The sequence below is a fragment of the Pristiophorus japonicus genome, unplaced genomic scaffold, assembly GCF_044704955.1.
Source record: "Pristiophorus japonicus isolate sPriJap1 unplaced genomic scaffold, sPriJap1.hap1 HAP1_SCAFFOLD_298, whole genome shotgun sequence".
NCBI classification, from domain to species: Eukaryota; Metazoa; Chordata; class Chondrichthyes; family Pristiophoridae; genus Pristiophorus; species Pristiophorus japonicus.
In genome coordinates, this window is record NW_027252757.1 from 356,678 (window position 1) to 371,401 (window position 14,724).

The 14,724-nt window shown below is 47.4% G+C and overlaps 1 protein-coding gene across 2 annotated transcripts in view; it reads left to right on the forward strand.

Moving 5' to 3' along the window:
* Window positions 1–14,724, forward strand: part of LOC139248866 (zinc finger protein 235-like) — a 161,450-nt gene that overhangs the window by 53,936 nt on the left and 92,790 nt on the right. The window lies entirely within an intron of this gene.

Below are 14,724 nucleotides of genomic sequence, written 5' to 3' on the forward strand. Positions count from 1 at the left end.
AGTGGTTCTCCTTGGAGCTGTGAAGGTGCAGGGCAGGTTTAACAGAGGTGCTCACAATCAGGAACGCTTTAGATTGAGTCAGGGACCAGACTTATGTGTTCTGCTCACACAATCAGAATGGTTACTGCACGGAAGGCCATTCCAGCCCTTGCTGGCTCCCAGCTAGTCCCACTGCCCCGCCCTTTCCTCCGGCCCTGCAAATGTTTTCTTTCAGATAATTATACAACTCCCTTTTGAAAGCAGTGATTGAGTCTGCCTCCACCACCTTTTTCAGGCCGTGCATTCCAAATCGTAACCACTTGCTGCATAAATAAGATTTTTCTTACATCACCTTTGGTTCTTCTGCCAATTCGCTCATGTACCAGCAGGTTGGATGAACGAGTGAATCCCTTCACATACTCAGGGCAGTTGAACGGCCTCTCTCCATTGTCACGGCGTCGATGAGTTTCCAGTGCAGAGGGGCAATTGAATCCCTTCCCACAATCCCCACATTTCCACGGTTTCTCCGTGGTGCGGGTGTCCTTGTGTCTCTCCAGGTTGGACGATCAGTTGAAGCCTGATCCACACACAGAACATGTGTACGGTTTCTCCCCACTGTGAATGGTGCGATGTTTTTTCAGGCTGTGTAACTGGTTAAAGCTATTTTCACAGGCAGTGCACTGGAACACTCACTCGGGTGTGTGTGTGTCTCGTTCACCCCACCTACTGGTACACGAGCGAATTCACACTGGGGAGAAGCTGTTCAACTGTCCTGTGTGTAGTTTCTTTGTGTGCCTTACCCGCAGTCTACCAAAGAGTGCACCATCGGAGCAGGCTGGGGAGCAGAAGGAGCAGCATAGCGGCCTGGCCCAGCAGTCTGTGCAGACCCTAGCCTGCGACCACCATTGGAGCACGCCGGGGAGCAGAAAGAGAAGCATGGCAACCTAGCCCAGCAGACTGAGCGGCCCCCGGCCTGCGAGCACCATCGGAGCAGGCCAGCGAGCGGATGCAGCAGCATGGTGGCCTAGACCAGCAGTCTGAGCGGCCCCCGGCCTGCGACCACCATTGAAGCAGGCCGGGGAGCGGAAGGAGCAGCGTGGCGGCGTACCACTCCAGGGAGCAGAATGTGCTGCAGCAGGTGAGCAATGGCAGTGAAAAGGGCCGTCACCAAGGTCCAGCTCAGTGATTGGAGCGTGGGCAGGTACAGCAGGAGCGGCGAGGTCGGGGTGAAGGAGCGGCGAGAGATTGTAGAGGGACGTGATCGGGGCCCAGGAGAGGTGCAAGTTCAGGGCCTAGAAGAGGTGAGGACCCAGGTGCAGCATGGACCAGCCCACACTGCGATTTGTGTGCGCACTAGGTCCGTGCAGCAGAGCTGGTCTCCAGTCGTCTTGATTAATCCTTGCCACTGGACCAAGACCTAGCTCTGTCAAGGCTGTGGTGGCTGGCATGCAATGGTCACCACACGTTAAAAATTCCACGCACAGGCATCTTCCACCCTTCAAGATTTAGTTTGGACCTGGAATTTTAGGTGCTTCATTGAAACACCTGTGAACTTTTTAACATGGAAGCAAGTCATCCTCGATTCGAGGGACTGCCTATGATGATGATGATCTTCTGCCAATCACCATAAATCTGTCTCCTCTGGTTCTCAACCCTTCTGCCAGCGGGAACAGTATTTCTCTATCTAATCTGTCTGGACCACTCATGATTTGGAACACCTCTATCAACTCTGCTCTCAACCGTCTCTGCTCAAAGAAGAACAACCCCAGCTTCTCCAGTCTATCCACGTAACTGAAGTCCCTCATCTCATGAATCATTTTTGTCAATCTTTTCTGCACCCTCTCTAAGACCTTCACATCCTAATGTGCGGTGCCCAGAATTGGACACAATGCTCCAGTTGAGGCTGAACTAATGTTTTACAAAGGTTCATCATAACCTCCTTGCTTTTGTACGCCATGCCTCTGTGATGCACAGGATCCTGTAAATTTTTTAACTGCTTTCTCAACCTGTCCTGCCACCTTCAGCGATTTGTGTGCGTAAACCCGCTCACTGTTCATGCACCCCCTTTAGGATTGTACCCTTTAGTTTATGTTGCCTCTACTCATTCATTTATTCATGCTTCTCTAATTTTATTTCTTAACTCAGATTCACGGCCTCAATTTATTACCTCCTCTGAGCCCCTCAACTTAATCTGGCAGCATAATGTTGGCGAGTGGTGATTGATTGCCCTGGGAATCAACAGGAAGAGAGCTCAGAGATCGGTGGTGTTATGCTCATAATAAAGTAATGCAACTGAATAATGTAGACAATGAGTAAGTGTGACCTGAGCTCCTTTATTCAGACTCCAAAGTGTTGGTACAGTGTGGGAGGCCAGCTTATATGTAGTGCTCCCAAGGGATGCTGGGATCCAACAGGTAAGCCCTCTGGTGGCAGTATTATACAGGTTGCCTGGGGTTGCATACATGACATCACTCCCTCCCAAAGTCAATAGTACTCTTATTTACAGGGTGAGACGATTTGGGGCTTTTCACTCCCTTGTCGATTGTCTCGGTACAAATGCAGTTGTGGGTGAGTTGGTTGGTTCTTCGCTGGACAGCTGGACAGCTGCCCTTGCCGGGCTGCTGGGGATGGTGAGTTCAGTTTCGTGGTAAACCGTGATGTCGGTTGTCGCTTGTGTATATGTTGGAGGGTCGAAGTTGGTGGTGTCCTAATCAGGTTGCTCGTGGCTGTTTGTGAATCGCAGTTTGGTTTGGTCCAAATGATTTCTGTACATTAGTCCATTGGCAAGTTTGACCTGAAACACCTGACTCCCTGCTTTGGCTATGACAGTGCCAGCAAACCATTTGGGACCATGTCCACAATTGTGTACTAATACAGGGTAATTGACCTCAATATCACGTGATAAGTCTGCATGATCATGGTACCTGCTTCATTGATGCCATCTGTCCTCGATGTGATCATGGAGATCAGGGTGGACAAGAGAGAGCCTTGTTTTGAGCGCCCTTTTCATGAGCAGTTTGGCTGGGGGAACCCCCATGAGTGAGAGGGGTCTGGTGCAGTAGCTGAGCAGGACTTGGGACAGGCGGGTCTGCAGGGAGCCTTCCGATAAGCATTTCAAACTTTGCTTGATGGTCTGCACTGCCCGTTCTGCCTGACCGTTGGATGTGGGCTTGAACGGGGCAGATGTGATGTGCTTGATCCCATTGCGGGTCATGAATTCCTTGAATTCAGCACTGGTGATATACGACCCATTGTCGCTGACAAGGACATCGGGCAGACTGTGTGGCAAATATGGCTTGAAGGCTTTCGATGGTGGCAGTGGATGTGCTTACAGACAATATTACACATTCAATCCATTTTTAAGCATCCACAACAACCAAAAACATTTTGCCTAGGAACGGGCCTGCAAAGTCATTGTGGATCCTCGACCATGGTTTGGAGGGCCATGACCACAAACTTAGCGGTGCCTCTCTGGGTGTATTGCTCAGTTGAGAGCAAGTGTTGCATTGGCGCACGCATGACTCTAAGTCTGCGTCGATGCCGGGCCACCACACATGGGATCTGGCTATAGCTTTCATCATTACTATGCCTGGGTGGGTACTGTGTAGATCGTGTATGAACATTTCCCTGCCTTTCTTAGGCAAAACCACGCGATTACCCCACAAAAGAGAGTCCGCCTGTATGGACATTTCGTCGTTGCACCGCTGGAAAGGCTTGATCTCTTCATGCATCTCCGCTGGGATGCTCTACTAGCTCCCATGGAGGACACTGTTTTTTACAAGGGACAGTAAAGGATCCTGGCTGGTCCAGGTCCTGATCTGGCAGGCGGTAACATAGAAACATAGAAACATAGAAAATAGGTGCAGGAGCAGGCCATTCAGCCCTTCCAGCCCGCACCGCCATTCAAGGAGTTCATGGCTGAACATGAAACTTCAGTACCCCCTTCCTGCTTTCTCGCCATACCCCTTGATCCCCCGAGTAGTAAGGACTTCATCAAACTCCCTTTTGAATATGTTTAGTGAATTGGCCTCAACTACTTTCTGTGGTAGAGAATTCCACAGGTTCACCACTCTCTGGGTGAAGAAGTTTCTCCTCATCTCGGTCCTAAATGGCTTACCCCTTATCCTTAGACTGTGACCCCTGGTTCTGGACTTCCCCAACATTGGGAACATTCTTCCTGCATCCAACCTGTCCAAACCCGTCAGAATTTTAAACGTTTCTATGAGGTCCCCTCTCACTCTTCTGAACTCCAGTCAATACAAGCCCAGTTGATCCAGTCTTTCTTGATAGGTCAGTCCCACCATCCCGGGAATCAGTCTGGTGAATCTTCGCTGCACTCCCTCAATAGCAAGAACGTCCTTCCTCAAGTTAGGAGACCAAAACTGTACACAATACTCCAGGTGTGGCCTCACCAAGGCCCTATACAACTGTAGCAACACCTCCCTGCCCCTGTACTCAAATTCCCTCGCTATGAAGGCCAACATGCCATTTGCTTTCTTAACCGCCTGCTGTACCTGCATGTCAACCTTCAATGACTGATGTACCATGACACCCAGGTCTCACTGCACCTTCCCCCTTACTAATCTGTCACCATTCAGATAATAGTCTGTATCTCTGTTTTTACCACCAAAGTGGATAACCTCACATTTATCCACATTATACTTCATCTGCCACGCATTTGCCCACTCACCTAACCTATCCAAGTCACTCTGCAGCCTCATAGCATCCTCCTCGCAGCTCACACTGCCACCCAACTTAGTGTCATCCGCAAATTTGGAGATACTACATTTAATCCCCTCGTCTAAATCATTAATGTACAATGTAAACAGCTGGGGCCCCAGCACAGAACCTTGCGGTACCCCACTAGTCACTGCCTGCCATTCTGAAAAGTACCCATTTACTCCTACTCTTTACTTCCTGTCTGACAACCAGTTCTCAATCCACGTCAGCACACTACCCCCAATCCCATGTGCTTTAACTTTGCACATTAATCTCCTGTGTGGAACCTTGTCGAAAGCCTTCTGAAAGTCCAAATATACCACATCAACTGGTTCTCCTTTGTCCACTTTACTGGAAACATCCTCAAAAAATTCCAGAAGATTTGTCAAGCATAATCTCCCTTTCACAAATCCATGCTGACTTGGACCTATCATGTCACCATTTTCCAAATGCGCTGCTATGACATCCTTAATAATTGATTCCATCATTTTACCCACTACTGAGGTCAGGCTGACCGGTCTATAATTCCCTGCTTTCTCTCTCCCTCCTTTTTTAAAAAGTGGGGTTACATTGGCTACCCTCCACTCGATAGGAACTGATCCAGAGTCAATGGAATGTTGGAAAATGACTGTCAATGCATACGCTATTTCCAAGGCCACCTCCTTAAGTACTCTGGGATGCAGTCCATCAGGCCCTGGGGATTTATCGGGTTCAATCCCATCAATTTCCCCAACACAATTTCCCGACTAATAAAGATTTCCCTCAGTTCCTCCTCCTTACTAGACCCTCTGACCCCTTTTATATCCGGAAGGTTGTTTGTGTCCTCCTTAGTGAATACTGAACCAAAGTACTTGTTCAATTGGTCTGCCATTTCTTTGTTCCCCGTTCTGACTTCCCCTGATTCTGACTGCAGGGGACATACGTTTGTCTTTACTAACCTTTTTCTCTTTACATACCTATAGAAACTTTTGCAATCCGCCTTAATGTTCCCTGCAAGCTTCTTCTCGTACTCCATTTTCCCTGCCCTAATCAAACCCTTTGTCCTCCTCTGCTGAGTTCTAAATTTCTCCCAGTCCCCAGGTTCGCTGCTATTTCTGGCCAATTTGTATGCCACTTCCTTGGTTTTAATACTATCCCTGATTTCCCGAGATAGCCACGGTTGAGCCACCTTCCCTTTTTTATTTTTACGCCAGACAGGAATGTACAATTGTTGTAATTCATCCATGCGGTCTCTAAATGTCTGCCATTGCCCATCCACAGTCAACCCCTTAAGTATCATTCGCCAATCTATCTCAGCCAATTCATGCCTCATACCTTCAAAGTTACCCTTCTTTAAGTTCTGGACCATGGTCTCTGAATTAACTGTTTCATTCTCCCTCCAAATGCAGAATTCCACCATATTATGGTCACTCTTCCCCAAGGGACCTCGCACAATGAGATTGTTAATTAATCCTCTCTCATTACACAACACCCAGTCTAAGATGGCCTCCCCCCTAGTTGGTTCCTCGACATATTGGTCTAGAAAACCATCCCTTATGCACTCCAGGAAATCCTCCTCCACCGTATTGCTTCCAGTTTGGCTAGCCCAATCTATGTGCATATTAAAGTCACCCATTATAACTGCTGCACCTTTATTGCATGCACTCCTAATTTCCTGTTTGATGCCCTCCCCAACATCACTACTACTGTTTGGAGGTCTGTACACAACTCCCACTAACGTTTTTTGCCCTTTAGTGTTCTGCAGCTCTACCCATATAGATTCCACATCATCCAAGCTAATGTCTTTCCTAACTATTGCATTAATCTCCTCTTTAACCAGCAATGCTACCCCACCTCCTTTTCCTTTTATTCTATCCTTCCTGAATGTTGAATACCCCTGGATGTTGAGTTCCCAGCCCTGATCATCCTAGAGCCACGTCTCCGTAATCCCAATCACATCATATTTGTTAACATCTATTTGCACACTTAATTCATCCACCTTATTGCGGATACTCCTTGCATTAAGACACAAAGCCTTCAGGCTTGCTTTTTTAACACCCTTTGTCCTTTTAGAATTTTGCTGTACAGTGGCCCTTTTTGTTCTTTGCCTTGGGTTTCTCTGCCCTCCACTTTTCCTCATCTCCTTTCTGTCTTTTGCTTTTGCCTCATTTTTGTCTCCCTCTGTCTCCCTGCATAGGTTCCCATCCCCCTGCAATATTAGTTTAACTCCTCCCCAACAGCACTAGCAAACACTCCCCCTAGGACATTGGTTCTGGTCCTGGCCAGGTGCAGACCGTCCGGTTTTTACTGGTCCCACCTCCCCCAGAACCGGTTCCAATGCCCCAGGAATTTGAATCCCTCCCTGCTGCACCACTGCTCAAGCCACGTATTCATCTGTGTTATCCTGCGATTCCTACTCTGACTAGCATGTGGCACTGGTAGCAATCCCGAGATTACTACTTTTGAGGTCCTACTTTTTAATTTAGCTCCTAGCTCCTTAAATTCTTTTCGTAGGACCTCATCCCTTTTTTTTACCTATGTCGTTGGTACCAATGTGCACCACGACAACTGGCTGTTCTCCCTCCCATTTCAGAATGTCCTGCACCCGCTCCGAGACATCCTTGACCCTTGCACCAGGGAGGCAACATACCATCCTGGAGTCTCGGTTGCGGCCGCAGAAACGCCTATCTATTCCCCTCATCATCGAATCCCCTATCACTATCGCACTCCCAATCTTTTTCCTGCCCTTCTGTGCAGCAGAGCCAGCCACAGTGCCATGAACTTGGCTGCTGCTGCCCTCCCCTGATGAGTCATCCCCCCCAACAGTACTCAAAGCAGTGTATCTGTTTTGCAGGGGGATGACCACAGGGGACCTCTGCACTATCTTTCTTGCACTACTCTTCCTGCTGGTCTTCCATTCCCTATCTGGCTGTGGACCCTTCTCCTGCGGTAAGACCAACTCACTACACGTGATACTCACGTCATTCTCAGCATCGTGGATGCTCCAGAGTGAATCCACCCTCAGCTCCAATTCCGCAACGCGGACCATCAAGAGCTCGAGGCGGATACACTTCCCACACACGTAGTGCCCAGGGACACCGGAAGTGTCCCCGAGTTCCCACATGGTAGAGGAGGAGCATATCACGTGACCGAGCTCTCCTGCCATGTCTTAACCGTTAGATACACTTAAATTGGTAGTAACAATGCTAAAGTTCACTTACTGATATAAAAAAGAAAAAGAAAAGCTACTCACCAATCACCAGGCAATCACTTACCCCATTGGCTGTGATGTCACTTTTTGATTCCCTTCCACTTCTATTTTGCTTTCTCTCCCGCTGTAGCTGCACCGGTATGCTTTTGATAGGTCGCGCCCCTCTCACCAACTGCCGCTGGCTCTCGATCTCCCGCTGGGCTTTTGATAGGTCGCTCCCCTCTCACCAACTGCCGCTGGCTCTCGATCTAACGGGTGACTTTTCATTTTCAAATGCATCCATCACCAAGAGCAAGTTGCAGGCTTTGCCATTTCCACCCCGGTGGTGGGCAATAGTAGCTGACTGAGAGCATCAGCGCATTTCTCTGCTTGGTCTGTGGTGGATTACATAGTTGTATGCAGCCTGCATGAGTGCCCATGTTTGGATGCGGGCAGAGGCAATGGTATTAATCCCTTTGCTCTCTGAGAATAGCGATATGAGCGGCTTATGGTCAGTTTCCAGCTCAAACATGAGACCAAACAAATACTGGTGCATTTTTTTCACCCCGTAAATGCATGCCAGAGCTTCTTGTTCAATCATGCTATAGACCCTTTCGGCCTTGGACAAACTCTTGGATGCATAGGCGACCGGTTGCAATGTTCCCGATTTGTTAGCTTGTTGTAACACACACCCGATCCTGTAAGAAGATGCATTGCAAGCTAGCACTAAGCGTTTACATGGGTTATACAAGACAAACAGTTTGTTGGAACATAACGATTTCTGGCTTTCTCAAAAGCAGCCTCTTGTGATTTACCCCATACCCAGTCATCTCCCTTGCATAGCACATGTAGAGGTTCTAGCAAGGTGCTTAACCCAGGTAGGAAATTACCGAAATAGTTGAGGAGTCCCCTGAATGACGGCAGCTCTGTCATGTTCTGTGGTCTTGTCGCATTCTTGATGGCCTCCGTCTTGGCGTCGGTGGGTCTGATGCCATCTGCCGTAATTCTTCTCCCTAAGAACTCGACCTCTGGTGCCAGGTAAACACACTTTGCGCATTTCAACCTGAGTCCCACATGATCTAGCCGACTTAGAACCTCTTCCATGTTCTGCAAGTGTTCGACGGTGTCCCGACCTGTGACCAGTACGTCGTCCTGGAAAACCACGATGTGTGGAACCAACTGTAGCACACTTTCCATGTTCCTTTGGAAAATTGCTGCGGCCGATCGAATCTCAAATGGGCACCTATTGTAGATGAACAAACCTTTGTGCGTGTTGATGCAGGTGAGGCCTTTCGAAGATTCCGCCAGCTCCTGCGTCATGTAGGCTGAGATCAGGTCCAACCTGGCGAACTTCTTTCCTCCAGCCAGAGTCACAAATAGGTCATCTGCCTTGGGTAGCGGGTACTGGTCCTGTAGCAAAAAACAGTCAATCGTTACTTTCTAGTCCCCACAAATTCTGATCGTGCCGTCGCCTTTGAGAACCAGAATAATAGGGCTGGCCCACTCATTGAACTCTACCGGCGCAATGATGTCTTCTCATTGCAGCCTGTCCAGCTCAATTTCCACTTTCTCTCGCATCATATATGGTACCGCCTGTGCCTTTTGGTGGATGGGTTGTGTACCGGGTACCAAGTGGATCTGTCCCTTTGACCCCAAGAAACTTCCGATGCCTGGCTCAAACAATGACAGGAACTTGCTCAGAACCTGGGCACATGAGGCGTCATCAACAGATGAGAGCGCTCGGATGCTGTCCCAGTTCCAGCGGATTTTTCCCAGCCAGCTTCTGCCGAACAGCGTGGGGCTATCTCCTGGTGCAATCCATAGTGACAGTTCGTGCACTGCTCCATCATAGGAGACTTTTACTGCTGCGCTGCCAATTACAGGGATCAGCTCTTTAGTGTAAGTTCTTACCTTGGTATGAATGGAGCTAATCTTGGGCCTGTGTGCCTTGTTGCACCACAGCCTGTCAAAGGCCTTTTTGCTCATGATAGACTGACTCGCACCCGAGTCCAGTTCCATGGATACTGGAATTCCATCCAGTTTGACTTTTAGCATGATCGGTGGCCATTTCCTGGTGAAGGTGTGTACCCTGTACACTTCTGCCTCCTTGGTTCTAGTCTCTAGTTCAGCCTGATCCACCATGGATCTGTTCTCCTCCGCAACATGGTGGTTTGCAGGGTTTGCAGCTCATCTGCACATTCGCTGGAGGTGTCCCATTGTTCCACAGCCTTTGCACACATAGTGTTTGAAGCGGCATTGATGGGCTCGATGATCACCTTCACAGCAACATCAAGGTGTTAACTGCCTTGCATTAATGATTGATGGCAGACTCTGGGTCATCTGAGGTCGTGCAGCTGCAGGCGTGTACATTCTGCCATATCCATTTCTGCCTGAAAAGGACATTACTTTGTGTACAGTACTTGCCAAAACTCTTTATGCTGTGAAATTCGTTTAGTGTTATCATTGGTGGCCATAAATGCCTGGGCTATCGTTATGGCTTTGCTCAGATTCGGTGTTTCAACAGTCAACAGTTTGCGAAGGATAACCTTATGGCCAATGCCAAGCACAAAAAGTCTCTAAGCATTTGCTCAAGGAATCCATCGAATTCCAATGTCCTGCAAGGCGCCTTAAAGGTTCGGCGATGTAGCTTGCCACTTCCTGGCCTTCAGACCACTGACACATGGAGAATTGATACCTTGCCATCAGAACGCTTTCCTTCGGATTTAGGTGCGTTCGGACCAGCGTACACAGTTCTTCATAGGATTTGGTTGTTGGTTTCACCGGAGCGAGAAGATTCTTCATGAGGCCATAGGTTGTTGCCCCGCAGACGGTGAGGAGGATCGGCCCTCGTTTGGCAGTGTTATTATCTGCTTCTAGCTCGTTGACTACAGAGTATTTGTCGAGTCACTCCATGAAGGCCTCTCAATCATCCCCTTCTGAGAATTTCTACACGAGACCAACAGTGTTCCATGATTGTTCGCGTGGTTGTTCATTATCTCGTCGCCAATTGTTATGCTCATAATAAAGTAATGCAACTGAGTACTGTAGACATAGAAACATAGAAAATAGGTGCAGGAGTAGGCCATTCGGCCCTTCGAGCCTGCACAACCATTCAATAAGATCATGGCTGATCATTCCTTCAGTACCCCTTTCCTGCTTTCTCTCCATACCCCTTGATCCCTTTAGCCGTAAGGGCCATATCTAACTCCTTCTTGAATATATCCAATGAACTGGCATCAACAACTCTCTGCAGTAGGAAATTCCACAGGTTAACAGCTCTCTGGGTGAAGAAGTTTCTCCTCATATCAGTCCTAAATGGCCTGCCCTTTATCCTAAGTCTGTGTCCCCTGGTTCTGGACTTCCCCAACATTGGGAACATTCTTCCCGCATCTAAGCTGTCCAGTCCCATCAGAATCTTACATGTTTCTATTAGATCCCCTCATCCTTCTAAACTCCAGTGTATAAAGGCCCAGTTGATCCAGTCTCTCCTCATATGTCAGTCCAACCATCCCTGGAACCAGTCTGGTGAACCTTCGCTGCACTCCCTCAATAGCAAGAACATCCTTCATCAGATTAGGAGACCAAAACTGAACACAATATTCCAGGTGGAGCCTCACCAAGGCCCTGTAGAACTGCAGTAAGACTTCCCTGCTCCTATACTAAAATCCCCTTGCTATGACGGCCAACATACCATTTGCCTTCTTCACCGCCTGCTGTACCTGCATGCCAACTTTCACTGACTGATGAACCATGACACCCAGATCTCGCTGCATCTTCCCTTTTCCTAATCTGCCGCCATTCAGATAATATTCTGCCTTCGTGTTTTTGCCCCCAAAGTGGATAACCTCACATTTATCCACATTATACTGCATCTGCTATGTACTTGCCCACTCGCCTAACCTGTCCAAGTCACCCTGCCGCCTCTTAGCATCCTCCTCACAGCTCACACCGCCACCCAGTTTAGTGTCATCTGCAAACTTGGTAATTTTGCACTCAATTCCATCATCTAAATCATTAATATATATTGTAAAGAGCTGGGGTCCCAGCACTGAGCCCTGCGGCACTCCACTAATCACTGTCTGCTATTCTGAAAAGGACCCGTTTATCCCAACTCTCTGCTTTCTGTCTGCCAATCAGTTCTCTATCCTCATCAGTACATTACCCCCAATACCATGTGCTTTAATTTTGCACACCAATCTCTTGTGTGGGACCTTGTCAAAGCCTTTTGAAAGTCCAAATACACCACATCCACTGGTTGTCCCTTGTCCACTCTACTAGTTACATGCTCAAAAAAATCCAGAAGATTTGTCAAGCATGATTTCCCTTTCATAAATCCATGCTGACTTGGACCAATCTATCACTGCTTTCCAAATGCACTGCTATTTCATCCTTAATGATTGATTCCAACATTTTCCCCACTACTGATGTCAGGCTAACTGGTCTATAATTACCCGTTTTCTCTCTCCCTCCTTTTTTAAAAAAAAGTGGTGTTACAGTAGCAACCCTGCAGTCCATACGAACTGATACAGAGTCGATAGACTGTTGGAAAATTACCAATGCATCCGCTATTTCTAGGGACACTTCCTTAATTACTCTGGGATGTAGACTATCAGGCCTTGGGGATTTATCGGCCTTCAATCCCGTCAATTTCCCAAACACAATTTCCCGCCTAATAAGGATATCCTTCAGTTCCTCCTTCTTTAGCCCCTCGGTCCCCTGGTACATCCAGAAGGTTATTTGTGTCTTCCTTTGTGAAGACAGAACCAAAGTATTTGTTCAATTGGTCAGCCATTTCTTTGTTCCCCATTATAAATTCACCCGAATCCGACTGCAAGGGATCTACGTTTGTCTTCACTAATCTTTTTCTCTTCACATATCTATGGACGCTTTTGCAGTCAGTTTTTATGTTTCCAGCAAGCTTCCCCCTCTTAATTAAACCCTTTATCCTCCTCTGCTGAATTCTAAATTTCTCCCAGTCCTCCAGTTTGCTGCTTTTTCTGGCTAATTTATATGACAATGAGTAACTGTGACCTAAACTCCTTTATTCAGACTCCAGAGTGCTGGTACAGTGTGGGAGACCTGCTTATATACAGTGCTCCTAAGGGATGCTGGGATCCCTTAGGACTCCAACAGGTAAGCCGTCTGCTGGTAGTATGCAACCCCAGGCAACCTGTATAATACATGACAGGTGGGCCAAGGCAGCAGCGTGTTCTGCGACCAATCGCGCTGATTGAGGGTTGGATCCTGAGTCGGACTGTCAGGTGAGTCAGTGTGAACCCCTCTTAAAGAATTTATCTTTTCACAGTTAAATCGAGGTTTGTTTTGACAACATAAGAGGTGAACATTTGTCAGTATTTTGTTTCCCTGGAGTTCCTATTATGAGTTCCAGGCACTTCAATGCCAAGTCGAATAAAAATTGAAATGATCATTCATTTCCCTCTTAGCATGTCAGTGTTAGTTAAAGGAACAGAGATTGATTTCCCCTCATTATGCATTCGTAGTAAAGTAACAGCCTTCCTATTGGTAGTGAGTCACATTCTGTGCTGGAGGAGATGGCTGGTGGTTTCAGCCTTTAAAATACTCCTCCACTTGTTGAAATTCCTCCAAAGTATCACCCCTGTCTATCTCTGTAGCCTCCTCCAGCCCAGCAATCCTCTTAATAGTTTGGGTTTGTTTTCTTTGGAACAGAGGAGACTGAAGGGAGACGTTATTGAGGTGTATAAAATTATGAGGGGTCTAAATAGAGTGCATAGGAAGGACCTATTTCCGTTTGCAGAGGGGGGTCAACAACCAGGGGGCATAGATTTAAAGTAATTGGTAGGAGGATTAGAGGGGAAATTTCTTCACCTAGAGAGTGGTGTAGGGTCTGGTACTCACTGCCTGAAAGGTTGGTAGAGGCAGAAACCCTCATCACATTTAAAAAGTACTTGGATGTATACTTGAAGTACTGTAACCTACAAGGCTACGGACAAAGAGCTGGAAAGTGGGATTAGGCTGGATAGCTCTCTGTCGGCCTGCGCAGACACGATGGGCCTAAATGGCCTCTTTCCATGCTGTAAATTTCTATGCTTCTATAATGAGAAACAATTTACAGTGTCGGGGGTCTGTGTTGCTGTTAGTTAAAAGGTACAGAGATTGATTTACCCTCATTATGCATCTTTAGTCATTAAACAAAAACCTTTCCTGTTAGCAGTGAGTCACATTCTGCACTGGGAGAGACAGCTGGTGGCCTCAACCTTTAAAATACTCTATGTCCAAGTCCCATCAAGGCCTCGCCCCTCACTATCTCTGTAACCTCCTCCAGCCCATCAACTCTCTTAATAAGGAGAAACAATTTTCAGTGTCAGAAGGCTCGGTAACCAGAGGACACCGATTTAAAGTGATTGGCAAATGAACCAGATGCTACACGAGGGGGAAAAATTAAGCAGCCAGATGTTATGGCCTGTAACGCACTGCCTGTAAGGGTGATGGAAGCAGATTCACATGTTACTTTCAAAAGAGATAAATATTTGAGTTGGAAAGATTTGCAGGGTTATGAGGCAAGAGGAGTGGTTTGCATCCTCGTGTCTGAAGAGAAGTAGCGGCAGGGATAGTGGATGCACTGGTTGTAATTTACCAAAATTCCTTGGATTCTGGGTAGGTCCCAGCAGATTGGAAAACTGCAAATGTAACGCCCCTATTTAAAAAAGGAGGCAGACAAAAAGCGGGAAACTACTTAGCCTAACATCTGTAGTTGGGAAAGTGTTGGAGTTCATTATTAAAGAAGCAGTAGCAGGACATTTGGAAAAACAAAGTTCGGTCAAGCAGAGTCAGCATGGATTTATGAAGGGGAAGTCATGTTTGACAAATTTGCTGGA